Genomic DNA, 9,503 nt, shown 5'->3' with positions numbered 1-9,503 from the left:
TAAATATTTTAAAGAAAGGACTTTTCCCAAGGTCACATAGCTGACATATTGCAGGATTCGCTCCTGGATGGTCTGGCTTCCTGACATCTTCCTCAGATCAGGAGGAAACATATCACACAATTAACAGAAGTTTCCTGGTTGATGGGACTGAAAATATTTTGTATGTTCTTCTTAAAAATGTTCTGAACTTCCCAGCTCTTCCAGATAATGATCATAAATACATGCAATTTAATGATGAGGATCTGTGAGTATCCCGTGTGTCAACATATAAACCAAAGGCTGGCCTTACTTACTAGATGTCGCTAAGCTGGGTCATTTACACTTGGGACCCTCAATTTATCTGTTAAATGGGGACAAAAGAAATGAGAAAAGAATCTATCTCAGAGGATTTTGTGGGGCTCACAGGACAGAAAGTGTGTGATCGGTCCAGCCTAGCTAATAGGGGATAAAGTAGAGGTCATGGGACTTCCTTGGTGGTCCAATGGCTAAGGCTCTGAACTCCCAGGACAGGGGCTAGGTTTGATTCCTGGTCAGGGAACTAGATCCCACATGCTGCAACTAAAAATCACGCATGTCTCAACTGAGACACAGTGCAGCCAAATAAATGAATAAATAAATGAAGCGGAGGTCATGTGCCTGATTAGAAAGAACTTGCAATCATTCCCACTGGGATTCAAATCCACTTTGATTTATTGACTATGATTTTTAGCAAGATCCTGTACATCTTTCAGGCTCAATAATACCTACCTTCTGTTTTTTTTTTTTTTTTTTTAAGAATTAAAGGATAATCGCTGCTAAGTGCCTAGCGCAACGCAAAATACACAACAGGTACTCAACAAAAAATAGCAAGTGTCACCAAGTGTTTACTCCCTTTTTCCAAGAAGAGGGACAGGTGTTGAGTGGGAGTCACTGAGGATGGGTGCACCTCTGCCCTTGACCTTCTAATTCCAAGCTACACATGGTGTGTTCCATTCTCTGCAGCTATAAAGGAAACAGTCACAACCCCAGATGGCTCCATGGCCATTCTCTTCTGCGCCCTGCTTTGCCAAGTGAAAGGGCCACAAGCAGAGAATGAAGAAAGTTTCTGTTCTAGGTTGGCAACCAGGCACCTGCTAAGTCAGCCAGGCTTTACAATGCTGGAATTTGAGAGTCAGGATAGTTATACAGAATGACCAGGACACTTAAACTGGGGCTATAAAGGAGGGACTCAGAAAACATGGTCTCAAGATCCACTGTCCTCTTAAGATATTCTCCCTGAATAAGATTACACAGTTGCAAAGATATGAAGAATGTGGTTCATCACTCAACTTCAAATCTAGGTCCTATTTGTAAATTAATATATATATATATATTCTAAATCTTACAGCCATCCTGTGATTCATATAGATTGTGTTGGTATTTTTTTAAAAAAAACACAGACTTCTAAAAACAGGATCAAACTTTCAATGCCAGCGCTTTAAATATAGTTTAACATAGCTTATCTGGTTCTAGCATTTTTTTCTAGTTTCAATTGTTGCGGGAGCCTGGCAAACTGGGTGTGGCTAGGTCCCTGGAGAAGCCGGAGGGACAGCTCCTGGCGTCTTAGGAATGGACCCAGCCCTTTGAGGGAACGGACGAGCCGAGGGGACAGCGGGCCTCCGCACCTGACGGGGCCCGACACCCTGGCCAGGGAGAGCCCAACAAAGGCCCCGTGAAATGCAGCGGCAGAAAGAGCTGCAGCCAGCCCCCGCCGGATGGGAAACCCTGCTGCCAACCAGCCCCCGGGCCGTGCGCCCTTGTCCCCGGAGTGAACTCTCCTTCTCTGCGCCCAGCTAATGGCGGGGCGCGCGGCCGCGGCCCCTCTTCTCCCTGCCTTTAAAGAGAAGGGCGCGATTGTGTGGATTTCACAGTCTGAGCACAGCTGAAAGGAAGAGAATGAAGTCTCCCTCACGGCTCTTTTCAAGGAGGCCGAGGCTGCGATTCGCCTTCATTCAGAATATATGAAGCTTTTGTGCGTCGGGGCCCGGCAGCCGCGGCGGCCCCGCTCCCCGGCTGACTCTCTTTACAGTGGAAACGTACAGTAATTAACACGGGTTCCGCTCCCGCCAGCGCCCGCAGTTGAAGGGGGCCGCCGCCTCCGCGCGCCTGGGAACCCGGGCCCGCCGCAGAGGCCCGCGTTTGTCCACCTGAGAACGCCGCGGCGCATTTGTAAACCCTGGCCCCGCGGCCCGAGAGCCATCCATTTTGGCTCCGAGATGCCGGGCTGTCTGGGCGCGCGGTGGCCCCCGCATGTGTTGCTAATAAAAGTCAAGCGCGCTCCTTTACCCCGCGAGCTCGCGGCAGGGGGCACCACCCGGGCCGGGGGAGGAAGCCCCGGGGCCAGCCCAGGTGACCCTTGGGGGCTTCTCCAGCTCTGACTGCGGGAAGTCTTCTGATTCTGAGGAGGCGGGAGGGCTGTAGACAAAATACTTTAGCCTTCTTCCATGGGAATTGTCACCATGAGATTAAATTTTAATTTAATTTATTTTTAAATTTTATTTATTTATTTTTGGTCTAAAGCAGTTGAAATCTGAAATCTGGCTCGAGTGGCCGAGGCCTGCCAGTATTTTGGCTGTACATAGTTTTCAAGCTTCTTTTTTGTCACTCTACTTGGATGATTCATGCTGGAAAGCATGTTGTATCATTTATCCAGTAATGCAGCCTAATAACCCCTGCCCCCCCACCCCCCTTCAAATACGTTCCTTAAAGAGCCAGAAGAATTTGTTCCTGTGGACTCAAACCTATGTTCTTAATAAAGGTTGATTGAAGAAATGGAGCTGGGGGAGTGGGTGGTAGAGAAGGGGGCTAAGCTTGTTGATGAAACTCCAACACTGACCTTGTCCCCTTCCTTTCCATCCTGGCCTGGTGGGATTAAAACACGTGGTTTGACACAAAGTTTTGTATGCAAAGTTAAATTTTTAAAAACCATCCTTCTCCCAGTGTCAGCACTAGAGGGATGCAATGTTTAGTTTTGAGCTCTGTAAGAAGGAAAACAGTGTATTAGGCCAGGAATCACTGAAGTAAATCAGCTCCTGCCTGTGTTTGAGCGTCATGGTGAGCAAGGTGTCTGGTATGGAGTTCAGAATGCTCCTTGGGAGGTAAGTCACCTGTTTTGATGTACAGTGGGCCTCTTAGAGCAGTACCCTTGCTTCCTTTCAGCAAGGTGGGAATAAGTGACAAGGCCTCCAGGCAGAAATGACAGCTCCCTCGCTGCTGAAGGAGACTCATTATTCAGGCAGCAGAGCTTAGTGCTCTGTCTGGGTTCAGATGCTGGAGCTGCTGTTTATTCTGTGTGGCCTTAGACCTGGGAAATCCCCTATTGTGTCTCAGTGTCCTCACCTGTAAAATGGGTATTATGATCTACCTACCTTTTTAGGTGTAGTGGCCATCAAATGATAAAATACATGTTACCTATTGGTTCATTATTTTTAATAACTACCATTGATTGAGACTCACTGTCACTAACCAATATCTCATCATTCTATCATCAGTGGAGATTATCATCCCCATTTCACAGACAAGGAAAAACGGAGAGGTGAAGCAATTAGCACCATGTCACACAGTGGTACTAAGGGCCACGATGTAATTTCAAGTCATCTTGGGAATAGCGAACAAGGGAGAAATCTGATCGAGTGAGACAGGGTATGATCAAGTCTCTCTGCTGGTTGAGAAACGATTTTTAACACTTTGAAAAGGGGCCTTAAAATCTGTATGTGAATACAGTTTGGGTGGTAGGGCAGAGCAAAGTGACTAAGGAGCTTATCTCCAGCATGTCTGTCATCAGAAAGTCCTGAGTTCAAATTTCATTTCCACTAATTACTAACTGGGTCACCTTTAGCAAATTCCTTAATCTCACATTGACCTCAGATTCTTTGTCTCTTAAGTGGGCATCACAGTAGTCCTTGCTTCAAGCAGTTTTTCTGTAGATTGTATCAGACTACGCACATCTGATTAGCTGTTGCTATTATGAACAATCATCCCAACTTGATTTGGAAGTGCTAATACTTGTTTCACCTGTAACAAACTCTTTCCTGCAGTCTGGGCATTTTGAATTCCAGCAGGAGAGGTCTATTGCCTAGTATGTTACATTTCATGTATCAGTTTCACTTGCCTAATTTAACCCTCTCTCTGAAGTTCAACATCTCCTTACACACTGAGCAGGAAGTATTTCTCCCTCCAGTCTCAATCCTCTTCCCTTCCTCTTTCCCCATAAATCCTAGACTGGGACCTGGACTAGGACATCACATGACACCCTGAACTTGCACCACTGTAGTCTCCCAAGTCTGATTAGGGGGCCATGAAGACAGGCCCCGTAGCAATCTTATTCATGTCTGTATAAGCTCAATGCCTAGAAATAAGCATCTCTAATGCCCAGACTGTGGCCTTGAATTTTATTTCCCACTGAAAGGGACCAGTATTCCTTTGTAGAAATATCTAAGGAAGGAAATGTACAAAATGAGGCTTGATCATCTTTTACCAGAAAGCAAGGAGACTTTCAAAGGTGATTGAAGTTGTATTAAGAAGAGATGAGTCAATTTTAACACTCCAGTCAGAATGGCTGCCATCAAAAAATCTACAAACAATAAATGCTGGAGAGAGTGTAGAGAAAAGGGAACACTCTTACACTATTGATGGGAATGCAAGCTAATACAACCATTATGGGGAACAGTGTGGAGATTCCTTAAAAAACTGGAAATAGAACTGCCATATGACCCAGAAATCCAACTGCTGAGCATGCTGCTGCTGCTAAGTCACTTCAGTCGTGTCCGACTCTGTGTGACCCCATAGACGGCAGCCCACCAGGCTTCCCCGGTCCCTGGGATTCTCCAGGCAGAAACACTGGAGTGGGTTGCCATTTCCTTCTCCAATGCAGGAAAGTGAAAAGTGAAAGTGAAGTCTCAGTCATGTCTGACTCGTAGCGACCCCATGGACTGTGGCCTTCCAGGCTCCTCCGTCCATGGGATTTTCCAGGCAAGAGTACTGGAGTGGGGTGCCATTGCCTTCTCCAACTGCTGAGCATACACACTGAGAAAACCAGAATTGAGACACGTGTACCCCAATGTCTATTGCAGCACTGTTTACAATAGCCAGGACTTAGAAGCAACCTAGATGACCATTGGCAAACAAATGGATAAGGAAGTTGTGGTACACGTGCACAATGGCATCTTACTCAGCTATAAAAAAGAACACATTTGAATCAGTTCTGATGAGATGGATGAAACTGGAGCCTGTTATACAGAGTGACATAAGTCAGAAAGAGAAACACCAATACAGTATATTAACGCATATATATGGAATTTAGAAAGATGGTAACAATGACCCTATATGCAAGGCAGCAAAGAGACACAGATGTAAAGAACAGACTTTTGGACTCTATGGGAGAAGGCAAGGGTGGGATGATTTGAGAGAATAGCACTGAAACATATATGTTACCATATGTAAAACAGATGCCAGTGCAAGTTTGATGTGTGAAGCAGGGCCCTCAAAGCCGGGTGCTCTGGGACAACCCAGAGGGATGGGGTGGGGAGGAAGGTGGGAGTTGGGAGGGGGTTCAGGACTGGGGGAACACGTGTATCTGTGGCTGATTCATGTCAATGTATGGCAAAAACCGCCATAATATTGTAAAATAACCTCTAAATTAAAATAAATAAATAAAATTTTTTTAAAGACATGAGTAGATTTAAAAAAACTCAGGTTGGCCAAAGAGAGATCATCTGTGCATCCAGAAAATAAATAGATTGAAATACATATAATGTGTTTAAAGGACATGAGCTGACTGACCTTTGGAGAAGGCTACATGACCAACTCATTCTGAAAATTGGGAGCTAAAGACAAAGAATGGAACATTGCTCTTGCTTTTACATACTAACTCTTCCTTGGGGCACCCAAATAGTAGATGGAGAGAAATTTCTCTTTATGGAAGTAGTATGGCTAATAAATGAACAGGGAATGATAGAATTAGGGTGTCACCATTTCACAACCTCAAGAGTCGGGCACGACTGCGCAACTTCACTTTCATTTTCACTTGCATGCATTGGAGAAGGAAATGGCAACCCACTCCAGTGTTCTTGCCTAGAGAATCCCAGGGACGGGGGAGCCTGGTGGGCTGCCGTCTATGGGGGTCACACAGAGTCGGACACGACTGAAGCGACTTAGCAGCAGCAGCAGCAGCAGTGAAGTAAAGGCTCTAGGAATGGATCCCTAACAGCTTTAAATATCACCAAAAGCAAGACAACCAGCCGTTAAGTGCCCTGAGAGGGAAGAATATAATGTCATCTAGAAAACAGTCTTTCCAAAAATAGAACTTCAATCTGATTGAGCCTCTAGATCTAACGAACCATTTGTAAGAATTCCAGGAGACAGAGGAAACTGTCAAATCTGTCATGGGACTTCAGGAAAACATCTGTGTATGTCTGGGGGAAAATGCAGAAACAGGCCTGATTTTTTTTTTTTTTAACAAATATATTAGGAGAAAAAAAGGAGTGAGAAACCTATAAGTTAAAACAAACTTTCAGAGATATATCAACAGATTGCAATATATGAACCTTATTTCCATGCTAAGTGAATAAAGTATAATTTTAAAAGATAACAAGACAGGTTTAAACACTTCCTGGCTGTAAATGATAGGAAAAAAATTATTGTTAATCTTAGTTGGGATAATGTCATTGTGCTTACGTTTCTTGAATAATTTTTTTCTTTTCTTTTAGAGACATATTTTAACGTTTATAAATTAAATATAAATGTCTGAGATTTGTTTCAAAATAGTCCTGAAAAAGAGAAATATTAAGTATTATATTAAGGTGTAACAAGTATTAACATAACAACATTGAGCATGAGTTAACAATTGGTAAAGTGAGTGGTAGTAAGTGTAATTCTTTATCCTATTCTCTCTTATATATGTTTGAAAATTTTCAGAATAAAAATGAGAAAAGAAAAAAACAAACATTGCAGGAGTAAGCTTCTGGCAGAGTCAGGGAACTCTTAGGAAAAAGAAGGCCCATATTCTCCATGTATCTCTTGGTGGATTTCACATAACAAAAGAACATGTTCATTCATCTGTTCCTGTTTATTTACTGTCTGTTTTCTCTGCTAGAATAGGAGCCCCACAGGGGTGGGCTCTTTGTTTTGTTCACTGGTTATCCAAATCGCTGCCGTTGAGCTTGGCACCAAATGAGTCACCTATAATATACTGTTATGTGAATGTTCTTCACGTAGGAGGCCAGGATGTATATTTCCATTTCACAGATGAGAACACTGAGGCATTCAGAGCTGATGTTCTTGCCCAGGACCACATAGCCGGTTAGTGGTAGGACGGGGACACACACTCTGGCAAGTCCCTTGTAGACAGGGTGTCCCAGCCTGGTGCAGTAAGCTGAAAAGAGATGTAAAGGTTCTGGCATTTGTAAGTACATAGTGGTTATCCTTTCTCCATGAAAAAGATGGAGAATGGGAGAGGTGGGTGGCTCACATTCTTTGGGGCTGGTCACCACTGTGAGCACTTGACCGACCACAATGAACTCATTTAATGCTTACAGCTGGGGAGTTGGGTTCTACTGTTATCCCCAGGAGACCAAGACTCAGAAGCACATGCATTCTGATCCTGGAGCCCAAAACCTTCAACCTGAAATTAAACCCTTACCTCCTTCATTAAAGGTCACTGAAAAATAAAACTGTATTGTCGAGTTGGACTAGGGGCTGGTGTTTCTGCTATCTGCTAAAGTCACCACATGTGTGAGCCTGAAGATTGGACTCTGAGGACAGACAGACGGAACGCCTATCTGACTGTAGCCCCTGGACAGCAGGGGGACAGGTTAGCATCAGATAACTGGAGGACCACACTGCTGTAGTCTTCTTCAGAGTCAGAAGTCCCACAGAAAATTTCTAGTCAGGGCAGGTCTCTTTCCCTCTCTGGGCCTCTGTATCTCCATGTTTCAAACCGAGAGAGTTGGACTAGACAGATATTCCCAAAGGACACTGCACACTCTGACATCCTTTCATTTGCCTTGCAATTCTATGATCCCACCACGGGAGCCGTGGTGTGTCTGGGACGTCTCCACATCAAGCAGTCAGAGGCTCATTTTTAACCCCTCATAGATGTCTCTTACAAATTATCCAGGGTCATGGATTAGTTTAAATACAAAAGCTTCATTTCCTCTGCTTGGCTACTGTTATAAGGAATGATCAAAAGGAGTCAAGGAACAAACACGGTTGGCTGGAGAGAGAATGGCCGGGATGAACTGAGGGACGTTCTCTGCCTGGACCCCTCCGGGTTTGGAAGTCTCTGGGGCCTGTAATTCACTGCTGCATTCGGCAGTGCTGAGATGAATCATAATATTTTGAGCCCTCAAAGAAAGGGAGAAGAAAAAAAGACAGAGGCCGGGGAGGGGGAAGGCTCAGTGTTTTCTCAGTTAAATACATGTTTTCATTGCAGTGTGATGGGTCGAGAGGAATGAATGGCCATGATTTAGTTATCTTTTGGATGGATGATTTTAAATGCACGTTGGAAACGCTTTCATGAGGCTGACTTTTAAAGCCGAGACAGAGTGGAAGTCTTTGGTGAAGGAGCTGCTGCTTGTTGTTCAAAGGTTGTAAAGGCCCAGGACCTTGAGCTTCCTGATGCAGGCATTTTGTTTGCTTTCCCCTGGCACCCGTTCCCTTCCACTCCAGAATCCTTCAGACTGTCATCAGACACCTTGTCAAGTGGGAAGCTGCTGTATAGAACAGGGAGCTCAGCTCAGTGTCTGTGATGACTGAGGGGTGGGATGGTGGAGGGAGGCCAAGGGGGGTTCAAGAGGAAGGGGACATTGTATACATCTTCACTTCTTGTACAGTAAAAACAAAAATAACATCCTAAGGCAATTATACTCCAGTTAAAAAAAAAAAAGAGCAGGGAAAACAATAAGGTGGATGTTAAAAGGTCAGGGAGGAAGGATGGGAGGGGGGAAAGGATGGGGTATGATTCTTGAAATCCCCACAATGTTTATTTGGGGCGTTGAAGTGCCCCTTACTATGGGTCGGCACTGTGAGGGTGGAGGAGGGACACTGAGGAGTACCAGAGCTAGACAGATTATTAAAACTTCTACTCTAGGTGACTCCAAAATGGCTCAGTTTGGGAAGTCTTGCTCAGTCATGGGCACCTGCCTCAACACTGAGAAGTTTAGGGTTTTTGCCCATATTATGCAAAATGGCACAGGGCAACCAGCTCAGTTATTTCTTTGTCTGCATCCCACTCCTGCCATGATGTCCTACCGGGCCTGTCACGACTGGCTTATAAACCTTGAGTAGCTGCTCAACGCCCAAGATAAGGACCAGAATCCTCACCAAGAGGTACTAGGTTTGCTGGCACTTCCCAAAGGGATTTCTCCAGGTCAGATGTCAAGGGTAGCATTTTATCCTCACAGCATCATCCAAGATCAGTGATGTTGTCATCCACAGGTGACATACAAAGAAACTGAGTTCCAGAGAGGTTGCGTGCCTGGCCCCAG

Source organism: Budorcas taxicolor, chromosome 20, assembly GCF_023091745.1.
Source record: "Budorcas taxicolor isolate Tak-1 chromosome 20, Takin1.1, whole genome shotgun sequence".
In the NCBI taxonomy this organism is placed as follows: domain Eukaryota; kingdom Metazoa; phylum Chordata; class Mammalia; order Artiodactyla; family Bovidae; genus Budorcas; species Budorcas taxicolor.
The sequence above is the reverse complement of the archived record's forward strand: the minus strand, read 5'-3'. Positions refer to the sequence as shown.